This window comes from Arvicanthis niloticus, chromosome X (assembly GCF_011762505.2).
Source record: "Arvicanthis niloticus isolate mArvNil1 chromosome X, mArvNil1.pat.X, whole genome shotgun sequence".
NCBI lineage: Eukaryota > Metazoa > Chordata > Mammalia > Rodentia > Muridae > Arvicanthis > Arvicanthis niloticus.
The window spans coordinates 83086322-83102536 of NC_047679.1; the positions used below are offsets into that span (position 1 = coordinate 83086322).

Consider the following 16215-nt stretch of genomic DNA (forward strand, 5'->3'; position numbering starts at 1 on the left):
GTGACTTTCAAGAGCTCCTGGTGTTTGTGGTCTGTTTTACTATATTCTTTCATGCTGATCATTTAACAGCAAACTTGGATATTTGTTCATGGTGGATTAGGTTTTATTTGTGTGTGTGTGTGTGTGTTGTGGTGTGTGTGTGTGTGTGTGTGTTGTCTATGCTTTGTGTCTGTGCCTGTGTGCATAGATGTCCGGGGGATTGCGAGATATCTATTTTGTGTATACAAATGAGTGTATGAGTGTGTGTGTTTTTTGCCTGTGCCTGTGTATGTGAGTGCCTGTTTGCATGTTCATGTGGGGGGGGGGTTATGTGTCACATGTGCATTTTTGTATACGAATGAGTGTATCACGTGTCTGTCTGTCTGTCTGTCCTGCTGTTGTCTGTCTGTCAGGCTGTGTATGTGTGTGTGTTCATGTGCACGTTTACATCATGTGAAAACCCACAAAGGACTTTGGGTGACTTACATCACACTTTCTGATTTATCACTTGGGAAAAGTTCGTCACTTAACTTGTAACTAGGCTGGAAGTCATCAGGTCTCACCCTAAGTCCATCGTCAACAGCAGAGGGTTAGAGTTGTGTGTGGTCAGTGTGGCCAGCATTTTGCCTTTGAAAGTCCTGGGGGATGGGACAGTCCTAGAGTACAGGATTAATGTATGAAAGACTTGTCAGGAACGCATATCCTTATCATGAGCAAAATGTGCTTATGACAGGAACAGAATCTTTCTCTTGTTTTATGCTTTAAAACTTTGTTGATAGGCAGCTAGAGACATCTAAGGAAACTGATCTACATATGTTACCGTCTTTGTGACCAGGATATTATGTTTTTTAATTGGTTATTATTTTCCATTTCAGATTTTATCCCCTTACCCACTTCCCCCCAACACCCAGAAGCCTCCTTTCATCCCTCCTCCTCTGCTTCTTCTATGAGGCTGTGCCTCCACCTACCCCCTCCCCACACCCACCTCCTTAAACTCACACCCCCTCTCGATGTTCATCTTCAGGGACCAAGAATCTCCTCTCCCACTTATGCCCACAAGGCCATCCTCCCCTACATATACAGCTGGAGTCATGGTCCCTCCCTATGTGCACCCAGGCTGGTGGTTTAGACCCTGGGTGATGTTACTAACCCTGCAGAAAGACATTGTAATTACTTTGTCATGATAGTCCAGTTTATTGTAGGGGTGCAGTTTTGAAAGAAGATAAAATTTTTACTATTCATATTACTTTGTTTCATTGAATAATATTGTTTTTTCCTGTAAGCAATAAGGTACAGAATCCCATAAAAGTAGTAAACAAGAAATTATGAATGATTCCCAAAAGAAATGATTCAGATCCCTTGAGGCTGTAGGAAGGCAGCTTCCAGATTGTGCTTGATGTAGGCTGTGATGAGGGTTCACAGTAGACATGGGGGTATAGCTCAGTGGTAGAGCACATGCTTAGCATGCATGGGGTCCCGGGTTCGATTCCCGGTATCTCCACCCCCCGCTTTTAACATTTTTTCGTCAGGGACTTTTTTTTTTTTTTTTCTTCATAGGATGTCACAACCTGGAAGACATTTCCTGGAGATCTCCATAAACCGGTGACTATGATAAAATAGCTCATCTATGTCCATGACAACAGTGTTCCTCTAGAACCCTAATGACATTTCCACGGACACTTCCATAGTCTGGGAAGTACAGCGTGCTCAAGTCTCCAGAATAGGTTGGTCACAGCTTGACCAAATCTCTGCTTTCATGCTGGTGGCAGTTGCCTAGAGGTGTGATTTCTCAGAGTGGTGATAGATAGATAACAGGGTGAATGAGTTCTGCTTTAAGAAAAAAAAGCAAGGGCTGGGCCGAGCATTCCAGGTACTGAGCAGAGAGAGAAGGAGCCTTAGGTTGTCATAGTAACCTGGGGTCTTTTGGAGACCTTCTTCAATGGAGACTAATTGATGCAAGTGAGAGAAGCAATTCTCTCTACCAAGATTATGGGTTCCCAGAGATGAACACTTCAATGTCCCTGAGGGTGGGAAGACAGATGCATGGATCCTAACCCGAGTTGGCTCACTTCCACCTTGGGATTTGTGGCTAGTGAGTCCCCCTCCAGAAGAGAGAGACATAGGCAGTCTGCCTCTCAGAGGTGCTGCTCTGTACCGTGTGCACAGGTGCCATTTTCCGGGAGGGGATGTGAGGAGGGGGAGATAGGAAGTATAATAGAGTGTGTACACGTGTTCTCAGTATTCCCCTAGTGAACCGGTATGAGAGGTGGGCATTAAGTGGAATTCTAAACAATAGTCTATGATGGTCCTGTATAGATGTCTCAGATGATTATTTACATATGCAGTTGGCTAGAATACTTTCTTTTCCTTTCTTTACTAATTTTTGGTGGTGTTTTGGTTTTGTTCTTTTGTTTTCTTTTTAAACTTCCAGGTTTGCTTTGTTTTGAGACAGTATCATGGTGTCCTAGCCTGGCTTAGAACTCTAAATGATCCTCCTACCTCAGTTCGTGGTGATGGGGTTATAATTGTGGAAAACCTATGTGCGTTGGAATTAACCAGAAATTTTAAGTTGTAGATTTTTCTGGTACCCACTCTATCAAGTGACCCTGGTTCTCCTCAGAAGCCCCAGCCATGCTGCTGTCTGCATACCTGACTTGTTAGTCTTGCTAACAAATCCCTTATAAAATGAGCAATCTTACTCAATGTCCCAGTTCACACAACAGCCCATGTGCAACCTTTCACATTTTTCAATTTCTGTTTACTGCTTGACTTTGGAAAGCTTTCGGCAAGTTCCAGAAAAGTTGCTACTGGATATGAACTGTTCACAACTTTCCCCTAGTCATGGACTGAAAGCTTCTCATTGTTTAACCTATGGAAACTTTTATATTTTATAGATTTCACCTTCTCCAGTTCTCCAATTTTGTTTTTTCCTTGCTGTTTTGTCTGAGAAATATTCATGTAGCACCACGTGATAGAGACTGGTTTTTTCTGTGTTGTGATATATACTTTATTTGATAACTGTGTACCTCCAAATTTATATTTTAATATTTAATATATTTATGGGAGTGTTGTATCTTCATGTACACCACCATGCCAGAAGAGGCAACAGATCCCCCTGTAGATGGTTTGTGAGTCACCATGTGGTTGCTGGCATTGTAATTCAGGACCCCTGGAAGAGCAGGCAGTTAATCTTAACCACTGTGCCAACTCTACATGCCCATTATTTATATTTCTGGGTATGCATATGTGCTTACCTCAGCACTTGTTCGCAGACAGACAATCCTTTCTGCATAAAATTGAAATTGCATTCTTATCAAATATCAGTTGTCCAGGATGTCAGGCATAGAACACATGCCCAAAATACCAGCACCTGGTGGGGTTGTAGTTAAATTATATTCAGATCTTCTCAGCCCAGTCTACACACAAGCTTGATTTGAGCATGGGATTCACTAAGAAATGTTCCCTCAAAATATGCAGTTGTCTATAAAAGTGTGAGTGTAACTATGACTGTTGATTTCAGTCTTTCTGGACTTGTCCACCTTGTTCCAATAGCATTCAGGCTTAGTAATCTTACTCCCATATGGAGGTCTCTTTTCAGGCAATGTTCTTCTCTGTCTTTGTTTGTTTCTTAGCTTCCTTCTTCTATACATATATGTGTGAGGTTTGGAATTAGCAAACCCAATTAAAATAAATAGTATTATTCAAATTATTGTTGCATTGAACATGTAGAACATTTTTTAAGCAATAGAGATCTTACCAATAATGAATTGTCAGACCGATGAGCATATATCATCTGAATTTTGGATGTAGTAATTCAGCAATGTTCTGAGCTGTTCTAATATGTAGCAGTATAGGTCTATGTAGCCAGATTACTCACAAACATTTGACACATTTGATTCAAATAGTAATGGAAATTATTTTAAACTAGAAGTACTGTTTATTACACTTTCTGTGCATCAATTTTTTAGTTTTCTGTGAACTGTCAGAAAGCAAATGTCAAGGACACTCACAAATGATCCCCAGGGACCACTCAATGATGGAGACTTTATGTGTTGTTTAACGCAGTTTGCCCCTATCTACTTAAGAGCATGCAGAGACTACTGAGTCGATGAAGGAAACTGATGCATGTCCCAGAGTCGAGTCTACATGCTATCTTCACAAGACTCTACATTGAAAGAACGTGATAGAATGGCTTTCAGCATCCTGTGTGTAATGGATATTGGTGAGTCTGCTGGAAGATGCGGTTGGACTTCTTCCCCTCTCAACCAACAACTTAATGGATACCAGGAAGCTAGACTAGTGAGGGGACAGAAGTAGCATGTGGTGGGAACAGGGATTCTGAGAAAGAAGCTGGGTCTGCAGAGAGTGATTGACTGACTGGAAATTTAGTGCTTTGGAGACAAGGCACATTTTTCTCTGTGTAGGACATTACGGGTTAAATTATGAACTCATGACATTCACAGTCAGATGCCAGCATATATTAGAAGGACATGTGATATACAACCTACTACCCCTTGCATTGCTTGCCTAGTGTCTTAATGTTGACGCCTAAATGACTCCTGTGAAATCTGGAAGGGACTAATAATATAGTCATGAAAGTTAGAAAAATCACTTACTGCTGTGATGATATCTTTCAGTGTTAAAATTCTATTGCTACTTCTTCAAAGGTGATCTGGTGTTTAGTACATTGCTTCTTTATTCTCCATATTGATTTATATCCCTATGGCTCAGAATACCCATTTTTTTCTCACACTGTTACCCACTCATATTGCCATTCTATAGTTTGAAGCTCAGTTTGAACCAGTATTGGCCAGTGGAATTCAATGGTGTCTTCATCTGATGCCTCTGCAGTATTTCCTGAGTCTGAACATTTCACTCTGTGCCTTTGTATAGTACATGGAAAGGCAGGGCACCTGGAAATGTAATGATAAATGGACAAGCTCACACTTCCACTCTGTGTATATATTCCCTGGCATTGCTGGGTGTGTCAAGGGTTATCAACTAGGAAGAAAAAAGTGATCCTGTATTCCTTCTACTGAAGTAGTCTGGCCAGACAAGCCACCATCATTCCATCCTCTGGGATTTAGCTGCTTTCTCCTCCTGGTTTCCTCTACTCCATGTTTTCTTTCCTGTGTGTTTACCTTCCAGTGTGACAGAGAAAGGTTTGATCTCTGTATCCCAGAAGCATGAGCTCATTGAGAAGAATGCAGTGTGCTGTGGAGATTCCCGGTCTGAATGGATGTATAGAATGTGTGTTTGCTCTGGGCAGTGCTTTTTCTCTTCACCATCCTTACCTACTTAACAGGTTATTCATATCCTGTCTCATGTTCATCAGCAGTCTTTGAGGTTAAGTGTGATTCCATGTACAAAAACACTGTGCCAACACAAAAAGAAGGAGGGACAGAGGTTCTGTGGAGTAATTCTTTTACAGCAGGTGTCCTAGAACTCAAGGATAAGGTACTAAATTAGTGGTCCTCACATGTGGTGTGTGCTGCATGTCCAGCTCTCTCTGGTGTCATTCTTAATATTATTCCTTCACAATCTTCCCATGTAGTGTTGAGTTCCTAATACAGCCCTTTATGCTCCACATGGGAAGCACTTCCAACTACTTGCGCAGGGAATCTTTGGGATCTTCATATTGAACACACATACACACACACACACACACACAAACACACACATACACACACACACTCTCCCCACCTCCACACAGGCACGCACCAGTTAAATTGTAATTGCCTTGACTATCTCAAAGGCAATTTCTAAAGGCACTCCTAATCTACCCCTGCTATCCCATGTCCAATCAAGGAAGTGGCCAGTGGCCACTTACCAGAAATTTTCACATGGCTCTTTGGCCTTATCTACTGAACCTCTTATGTCCATCCATCATTCTCCCCCATGTCCTGGTGGTTCCTTTCTCCTCCCTCCTGATTCCTAGCATTTGCAACTCTGTGGTCCGACCCATCTCTCTTTGCACAGTCATTGGCCACTGGCATCTTTATTGATCAATCATAACCCCATTGGGAACAAAAGATCTTTAAGTTTTGGACACACATTTCCCAATTGAATCAAGCATTAGAACCAGTCCCAACAAAATATGTAATAGTAAAGTCTCGAAGTCATATAACCTGTATCTTTAGAGACCAATATCACATCATACCACAACACCACATCTAATCACACCACACTATAGCACATCACCACACACCATAGCTCACCACAATACACCACAACACACCACCGCAACACACTACAGCACACCACATCACACTATAGCACACCACACTACACCACACTACACTACAGCATATACATTCTTGCTCCAACTAACACACAGATTGATATAAAGAGGAAATAAAATTTGTACATTTTAATGCATTTTCTTCAGTCATTATGTTGTACTGTCTTCCAAGTGTTTCTCTTTTCCCTCTGTATCCTTGTCTCTCTTTTAAGAACTTCCTTTTGGAGGGGCCATCAGGAGACCATTCCACCTGGGTATTCACCCCATGTACAGCCACCTAAGCTAAACACTGTTGTGGATGGCTGGAAGTGCATAATGTGAGGAACATGATATAGCTGTCTCCTTAGAGGTCTGCCAAAGACTAACACACTCAGAGGACAATGCTCACAGTTAACCACTGATATGATCAGGGGTTTCCCAATGGAGAGCTTAGTGAGAGGACTGAAGGAGCAGAAAGGGTTAGTGACCCCAGGTGGAAAGCAACAATACCAAACAACCAGAGCCCCCCAGGGCCTAAACCACCAGCCTGGGAACACATAGGGACGGATCCAAGACTCCAGAGGTATATGTAGGGGAGGATGGCTTTGTTGGACATAGGTAAGAGAGGAGTTACTTGGTCCCATAAAAAAAAAATGAACACACAGTGGGGGGGGGAACGTGAGGGCGGGGATGGGATAGTGAGGGGGGTAGAAGCATGAGGAGGGGGATGGGATCCGAGGTTTCTGGGTGGTGGGAGGAAGTAGGGTAAGGGGATAAAATCTGAAATGTAAATACTACAACAAATTTTAACAAGCAGAAAAAAAAGGCGTCAGAACCAACATCTTTAAAAAAAAATGTCAGCCCCCTGGGGGTGGGAAATTTTTTTTCTTGATACTAAAACTTGTTCTGAGAATTGTATATTGCAGAATACACAGCCTTGGTGTATCTACTCATCAAGCATACTGAGCAGACCTGCCCAAACCTCCGATGTCCTGGAATTCCATCTGGATTCAGTGAAGACACAGCATCAGAGAGGCTTATCAACTTACTCTTCCCCCCACCCCTCTTCTAAAATCTCAATGCCCTTAATCAGCTTGAAGAAGTTAAAGAAGAGTCAGCGCCCCTATTCCCTGAGCTTGGGGACTAATGTGGTTAATAATGGTCTGTCTTTCTAGGGAAAAGTAGTGGTTTTGTTGGAACAGGGGGGATTAGCTAGGACTTATTGCATAGCCATAACCTATTGGTAGAAATTTGTATAATTATTATCAAGATGAAGTTATAATTTCTTAAATGGTACAAAATTTACTTTGATTTCAAATTTAAGGTTTTCATTGGTATGAGCTTCTTATTGACATAAAAGTAAGATGAATATTGACACTCTCATAGGCATTGTGCCTATATAACACATTTAGGAATACAAGGCTTAGACCCAGCCCTTTTTTACCTTTTTTAACTGATTTGGGATGGTTAACCTATGAGTTAAGGGACTATAGCAAATTCATGGTTTTGAGTTTATTGTTAGGGTGTTTTCCATATTTTATTTAGAAATAGCTGAGAGGAGTGAACAGACAACAGTCCAGGTTACCTTACATGGATAGTTGGTTTTCAAAACATCAGAAGTCCATAGAACTGATGCTATAAATATTTATATATTAATGTTCATTTTGATTAGAGACCTGTCTGCTCCTGACAGCTTCCTGTCGTGGATTCTAAGAAGAAATTGAGCATCCTTGGAGATACTCCAGTTGTGGTGAGACAGCCACTAGGCAAGGATTGCCTCTTTCCATCTACAGACAAATTACTGTCCAGAAAAGGACACACATGCAGAATAGTCGACTGATTATATCTGCCTAGACAGAGTAATCAGACCTTAATAATCCTGCATCACCAAGGTCTGTCAGATGATCCTGGGCCAGAAGGCTGAAGATTTGATGCTCCAACATTTGGTAGTATAGGGCTTTTCAGGTGTTCAGCGGTCTCTATAAATTGGCTAAGTTTTAGAAGCTATGCTTAGTGCTTCCCATAACTTCAGTTAACTCAGTCATTCTGGATTTCTGGTGGGGTTGAAGACCTATAGTCTCATAACCAATCCTGGCTATTTACTTTGAGAGAAAAGATCTGAGTAGATGGTTTTCAGCTGACATTCATTCTAAAGCCAAAAAGCCAGGATCAAAAGTAAGTGTTTTAGTTAGAAGAGATGACAGAGGTTCTGGTTAGTCAACAGAATGATGGACTGGGTATTAGGTCTATCTTGTACCTCACTGGTACAATTAGGAATAAGTATGCTCTAATTGTATTTTGAGAGAAAAGTTCTACTTTAACAGGAAGAGTGATATCTAAGTGGGAAGGAGTACTGAGAGGAAGAGATGGAACAAGGAGAGAAGATGAAGAAGAGGAGAAGCTAGGTGATGAGAGAGAGAAAGAGAGAGGGGACATGGAGGCAGATGTTCACATGTCTCCACCAGTCAAGATAGTTTTTATATCTAGGTTGGGTATTGGGTTACACTTCTGATTGAGCATTACCAAACTTATAAATCCTTTGATTAACATTTTAAAAAAATCGTATAAAAGCAAAAAGGAAAGGGGGGGCATGGGACAGGGGTGTTCTAGGGAGGGGAAATGTGGAAAGGGGATGGCATCTTAAATGTAAATAAAATATAAAATAAAAAATCAGAAAAAAATGAGACAGGAGGATGAGCTGGATGAATTGTCCTCAGTCTAAGGGATGTGCCTAGAGAAGAGCTGTGTGCCTCACATGAAATCGTAGGTGATGAGAATTAAACATGAGGTCAATATCTTGTTTGCTGTTCTTAGCCCCCTGGGTTTTCTAAGTTGGAAGACTGAGAAATAAAGTGGAATGTCTGTAGTCCAGTTCATCCACACTGACGCTTAATCAGTTTCTAACATCTATATTGTGAAAACATCTAGATAAAACTTGGGGGTCAAGGGAGTAGCCAGAGATCACTGTCTCACTGCTCCATACATGGGCTTAGGTGCATCAAAGAGCGATGGACGAAGCAGAGGGCTAGCCTCTGATAGTGTCCAAGATTCTCCATTTCAGATGATCTACCTTGAACATGTCATCCAGCAGGTCATGTTCAACAGACCTGGTGACCTTGGAAGCTTGCCCGGTGGTACCTCTTCAATGGTGTACAAGGAGTTTCTTGGCAGGCTTCCTCTGGGAACTGAAGACATGTGTGACCAACTAATTACTCTGAGATTCTGATTTTAGGACATAGGGTCAAAGTTGTGGAGTCTGGGGATCTCGGTAGTGTTGTGAAACATGAGCGTGTCCCATTCTCTTGTCATTGCCTCAGATTAACTACTGCCACGGTCACATGGTAGGCTTTATGGAGATGTCTCCCTGCCTTTGTTTGCTGCAGGGACATCTTAGAAGGTACGTTTTGGATATGGGATTCCTTGGGCCCAGGGAGTCTGGAGCTGGAAATTGGTTGTATCCAGAGATTTTGAGAAACTGTTACAGGGTGTTCCAGGGCTGGGTCTTCATGTTAGAAGGCTTTTTCACAACTTTCAGTCCCAAGACAGGCTGTTAATTGGGGGGAACTTGGCAGGACAGGATATAAGTATTTGCCTGTTACATTGCTGGAGTCCTGATTCTATCCAGGGTTGGGGCTTTGGAAGTGGACACGTATGACAACAAAACAATGAAAATACTAATGAAATAAAGAAAATGTTTGGAGTGTCAAAAAAAAAAAGAACTTCCTTTTGTCCTGATTAAAAGTATGTGTCATGTTAACAAACCAGTTTTTCTTTGTATTTTGTGTGTTAATCCCCTTAAAGTCCTAAAGAATACTTTATCTACACAAAGAAATTCAAGGTGGACAGCTCGTTTATTTCAACATCTGCTGTGCCACATTCTCTGGACTATGTGACTTCTTGAAATAAATTGTGTGTGTGTGTGTGTGTGTGTGTGTGTGTGTGTGTGTGTGTGTGTGTGTGATTTCTAACAGAAACAGGGTACAACTTTCAATGGTTTCAAGATGTTTTCCTTTGTTTCTATTTTCTGGTGTCTTGATTTACTACAAAATTTTCGGCATATCTGTTTTTCTACTATGTGTTTTTTCAGAAGTAGATTTACGTTCTACTTTCATGTCACATATTTCATTGTGCTCTCTCTGTCCAACCTCCTCACATCTTGTCTACTACTGTTTGTCCACTTTCTAGATTCATGACCTGCACACATACACACACACACACACACACACACACACACACAAACACACACACAAACATAGACACACACACACAGACACACACACATCGACATACACACACACACACACACACACACACACATACACACACACACACAACAGCAAGAGGGAGAAGGAATGGGCTGAGGAACTATGAGACAAGGACCGAGGGCAGACAATGTTTGGAATGTAAATAAACAAAAAAGTTAGAAATAAAATAAATTTTAAAAGAAAGAAGAAAAAATGATTGAACATTGACAGCAACATTGGAGAACAAGGAACCTTCGAGTTTGGGTTGGATGTAAAGTATCTGATCATGGTCAATGCAGGGACTGCACCCTCCATAAAACAGACTAGGAGGGCGTTTGTGGCTATGATGGCTGTGAAGGTCCTCTGCATATCACCTAGGCTATTGCACCATTTGTTAATCTCGGTTCTGAGATCTACTTCCTGTGGTGGCCAGATGCCATCCAACCAGATAGCTTTCATGTCATCAACGTACCTCTGCACCCTGGAAATCAGTGATTGAAACTGTCAAATAGCAGCTGATCCCAATGCAGAGCCTGTGCGCCCAGAAGTGAAGAAAAGGGGCTTCACAGGAGATCACATAATCTAAGGGGAAGGATGAAAACTGTTTCCTCAAGGGGCGGGATCTAGGCAATTCTGTGTGATTGTCTCTGTGACGCTGTGTCTGATCTTCAAGGTACAACCTTCTTCTGTACCTTTCTAAATGTATGTTTTTGCTGAAGAAGTAGTTCAAACCTGCATTTGAGCAGCCATGGGGCCCAGGTCTCAGAGGGCTCCTGGTAGGCTCCCCTGAAGGGAGGGACATAAGGCTAAATGTAGCCCCAGCTGGCCTCTCTGTACCCAGCCTCGCAATGCCATCTTCAGAACCCCTGCTTCAAAATGGTGTGATGTTACTAACCCTGCAGAAAGACATTGTAATTACTTTGTCATGATAGTCAAGTTATTGTAGGGGTGCCATGTTTGAAAGAAGATAAAATTTGTTACTATTCATATTATTCTGTTTCATTGAATAGAGATTGTTTTTTCCTATAAGCAATAATGTAAAAATCCCATAAAAGTAGTAAACAAGAAATCCTGAATGATTCCGAAAGAAATGATGCAGATGCCTTGAAGCTAAAGGAAGACAGCTTCCGGGATTGTGGCTTGATATAGGGTTTGATGAGGGTCTAGGTAGATATGGGGATGTAGCTCAGTGGTAGAGCATATGCTTTGCATGCATGGGGTACCGGGTTCGATTCCCGGTATCTCCAAACCTTTACACTTTTTCTTGTCAGGGCCTTTTTTATTTTTACATAGGGTGTCACTACATGGAAGACATTTCCATGGAAACCGCCATAAACCGGAGACTATGATAAAAGAGCTCATCTATGTCCATGACAACAGTGTTCCTCTAGAACCCTGATGACATTTTCACGGACACTTCCATAGCCTGGGGAGTACAGCGTGCTCAAGCCTCCAGGAATAGGTTTTGGTCACAGCTTGACCAAAGCTCTGCTTTCATGCTGGTGGCAGTTGCCTAGAGGATGTGCTTTCTCAGGTCATAGATAGATAACAAGGGTGAATGAGTTCTGCTTTAAGAAAAAGAAAGCAAGGGCTGGGCCGAGCATTCCTAGGTACTGAGCAGAGAGAGGAGCCTTATGGTTGTCATAGTAACCTGGGGTCTTTTGGAGACCTTCTTCAATGGAGACCTAGTTGATGCAGTGAGAGAAGCATTCTCTCTTACCAAGATTGTGGGTTCCCAGAGATGAACACTTCAATGTCCCTGAGGGTGGGAAGACAGGTGCAGGGATCCCAGACCTGAGTTGGCTCACTTCCACCTTGGGATTTGTGGCTAGTGAGTCCCCTCCAGAAAGAGAGAGACATAGGGCAGTCTGCCTCTCAGAGGGTGCTGCTCTGTACCATGATGCACAGGTGCCATTTCCGGGGAGGGGATGTGAGGAGGGGGAGATAGGAGAGAATAGAGTGTGTACACTGTGGTCCCAGTATTCCCCAAGTGAAAACCGGTATGAGAGGTGGGACATTAAGTGGAAATTCTAAACAATAGTCTATGATGGTCCTGTATAGATGTCTCAGATGATTATTTACATATGCAGTTGGCTAGAATACTTTCTTTTCCTTTCTTTACTAATTTTTGGTAGTGTTGGGTTTTGTTCCTTTGTTGTTTTTTTTTTAAACTTCCAGGTTTGCTTTGTTTTGAGACAGTATCATGGTGTCCTAGCCTGGCTTAGAACTCTAAATGATCCTCCTACCTCAGCTTCGTGGTGATGGGGTTATAATTGTGGAAAACCTATGTGCTTTGGATTAACCAGAAATTTTAAGTTGTAGATTTTTCTGGTACCCACTCTATCAAGTGACCCTGGTTCTCCTCAGAAGCCCCAGCCATGCTGCTGTCTGCATACCTGACTTGTTAGTCTTGCTAACAAATCCCTTATAAAATGAGCAATCTTACTCAATGTCCCAGTTCACACAACAGCCCATGTGCAACCTTTCACATTTTTCAATTTCTGTTTACTGCTTGACTTTTGGAAGTTTTTCGGCAAGTTCCAGAAAAGTTGCTACTGGATATGAACTGTTCAAACTTTTCCCCTAGTCATGGACTGAAAGCTTCTCATTTTTTAACCTATGGAAACTTTTATATTTTATAGATTTCACCTTCTCCAGTTCTCCAATTTTGTTTTTTCCTTGCTGTTTTGTCTGAGAAATATTCATGTAGCACCACGTGATAGAGACTGGTTTTTTCTGTGTTGTGATATATATTTATTTGATGACTGTGTACCTCCAAATTTATATTTTAATATTTAATATATTTATGGGAGTGTTGTATCTTCATGTACACCACCATGCCAGAAGAGGCAACAGATCCCCCTGTAGATGGTTGTGAGTCACCATGTGGTTGCTGGCATTGTAATTCAGGACCCCTGGAAGAGCAGGCAGTAATCTTAACCACTGTGCCAACTCTACATGCCCATTATTTATATTTCTGGGTATGCATATGTGCTTACCTCAGCACTGTTCTCAGACAGACAATCCTTTCTGCATAAAATTGAAATTGCATTCTTATCAAATATCAGTTGTCCAGGATGTCAGGCATAGAACACATGCCCAAAATCCCAGCACCTGGTGGGGTTGTAGCTAAATTATATTCAGATCTTCTCAGCCCAGTCTACACACAAGCTTGATTTGAGCATGGGATTCACTAAGAAATGTTCCCTCAAAATATGCAGTTGTCTATAAAAGTGTGAGTGTAACTATGACTGTTGATTTCAGTCTTTCTGGACTTGTCCACCTTGTTCCAATAGCATTCAGGCTTAGTAATCTTACTCCCATATGGAGGTCTCTTTTCAGGCAATGTTCTTCTCTGTCTTTGTTTTGTTTCTTAGCTTCCTTCTTCTATACATATATCTGTGAGGTTTGGAATTAGCAAACCCAATTAAAATAAATAGTATTATTCATATTATTGTTGCATTGAACATGTAGAACATTTTTTAAGCAATAGAGATCTTACCAATAATGAATTGTCAGACCGATGAGCATATATCATCTGAATTTTGGATGTAGTAATTCAGCAATGTTCTGAGCTGTTCTAATATATAGGCAGTATAGGTCTATGTAGCCAGATTACTCACAAACATTTGACACATTTGATTCAAATAGTAATGGAATTATTTTAAACTAGAAGTACTGTTTATTACACTTTCTGTGCATCAATTTTTTAGTTTTCTGTGAACTGTCAGAAAGCAAATGTCAAGGACACTCACAAATGATCCCCAGGGACCACTCAATGATGGAGACTTTATGTGTTGTTTAACGCAGTTTGCCCCTATCTACTTAAGAGCATGCAGAGACTACTGAGTCGATGAAGGAAACTGATGCATGTCCCAGAGTCGAGTCTACATGCTATCTTCACAAGACTCACACTGAAAGAACGTGATAGAATGGCTTTCAGCATCCTGTGTGTAATGGATATTGGTGAGTCTGCTGGAAGCTGTGGTTGGACTTCTTCCCCTCTCAAGCAACAACTTAATGGATACCAGGAAGCTAGACTAGTGAGGGGACAGAAGTAGCATGTGTGGGAACAGGGATTCTGAGAAAGAAGCTGGGTCTGCAGAGAGTGATTGACTGACTGGAAATTTAGTGCTTTGGAGACAAGGCACATTTTTCTCTGTGTAGGACATTACGGGTTAAATTATGAACTCATGACATTCACAGTCAGATGCCAGCATATATTAGAAGGACATGTGATATACAACCTACTACCCCTTGCATTGCTTGCCTAGTGTCTTAATGTTGACGCCTAAATGACTCCTGTGAAATCTGGAAGGGACTAATAATATAGTCATGAAAGTTAGAAAAATCACTTACTGCTGTGATGATATCTTTTCAGTGTTAAAATTCTATTGCTACTTCTTCAAAGGTGATCTGGTGTTTAGTACATTGCTTCTTTATTCTCCATATTGATTTATATCCCTATGGCTCAGAATACCCATTTTTTCTCACACTGTTACCCACTCATATTGCCATTCTATAGTTTGAAGCTCAGTTTGACCCAGTATTGGCCAGTGGACTTCATGGTGTCTTCATCTGATGCCTCTGCAGTATTTCCTGAGTCTGAACATTTCACTCTGTGCCTTTGTATAGTACATGGAAAGCCAGGGCACCTGGAAATGTAATGGTAAATGGACAAGCTCACACTTCCACTCTGTGTATATATTCCCTGGCATTGCTGGGTGTGTCCAGGGTTATCAACTAGGAAGAAAAAAGTGATCCTGTATTCCTTCTACTGAAGTAGTCTGGCCAGACAAGCCACCATCATTCCATCCTCTGGGATTTAGCTGCTTTCTCCTCCTGGTTTCCTCTACTCCATGTTTCTTTCCTGTGTGTTACCTTCCAGTGTGACAGAGAAAGGTTTGATCTCTGTATCCCAGAAGCATGAGCTCATTGAGAAGAATGCAGTGTGCTGTGGAGATTCCCGGTCTGAATGCATGTATAGAATGTGTGTTTGCTCTGGGCAGGCTTTTTCTCTTCCACCATCCTTACCTACTTAACAGGTTATTCATATCCTGTCTCATGTTCATCAGCAGTCTTTTGAGGTTAAGTGTGATTCCATGTACAAAAACACTGTGCAAACACAAAAAGAAGGAGGGACAGAGGTTCTGTGGAGTAATTCTTTTACAACAGGTGTCCTAGAACTCAAGGATAAGGTACTAAATTAGTGGTCCTCACATGTGGTGTGTGCTGCATGTCCAGCTCTCTCTGGTGTCATTCTTAATATTATTCCTTCACAATCTTCCCATGTAGTGTTGAGTTCCTAATACAGCCCTTTATGCTCCACATGGGAAGCACTTCCAACTACTTGCCAAGGAAGCCTTTGGGATCTTCATATTGAACACACACACACACACACTCACACACACACACACATACACACACACACTCCCCACCTCCACACAGGCACGCACCAGTTAAATTGTAATTGCCTTGACTATCTCAAAGGCAATTTCTAAAGGCACTCCTAATCTACCGCTGCTATCCCATGTCCAATCAAGGAAGTGGCCAGTGGGAACTTACCAGAAATTCCACATGGCTCTTTGGCCTTATCTACTGAACCTCTTATGTCCATCCATCATTCTCCCCCATGTCCTGGTGGTTCCTTTCTCCTCCCTCCTGATTCCTAGCATTTGCAACTCTGTGGTCCCGACCCATCTCTCTTTGCACAGTCATTGGCCACTGGCATCTTTATTGATCAATCATAACCCCATTGGGAACAAAGATCTT

At 41.7% G+C, this 16215-nt stretch overlaps 2 non-coding genes and 1 pseudogene across 2 annotated transcripts; 2 read left to right on the top strand and 1 right to left on the bottom strand.

Moving 5' to 3' along the window:
* The first annotated feature begins 1408 nt into the window (after positions 1-1408).
* Trnaa-agc (transfer RNA alanine (anticodon AGC)) lies at positions 1409-1480 on the top strand. Its single transcript has one exon. It is a non-coding gene; the product is annotated as a tRNA-Ala (tRNA).
* Positions 1481-9009: 7529 nt separating this feature from the next.
* On the bottom strand, positions 9010-16022 carry LOC117695054 (presenilin-associated rhomboid-like protein, mitochondrial pseudogene; annotated as a pseudogene).
* Trnaa-ugc (transfer RNA alanine (anticodon UGC)) lies at positions 11619-11690 on the top strand. The gene has a single exon. It is a non-coding gene; the product is annotated as a tRNA-Ala (tRNA).
* Positions 16023-16215: the final 193 nt, after the last annotated feature.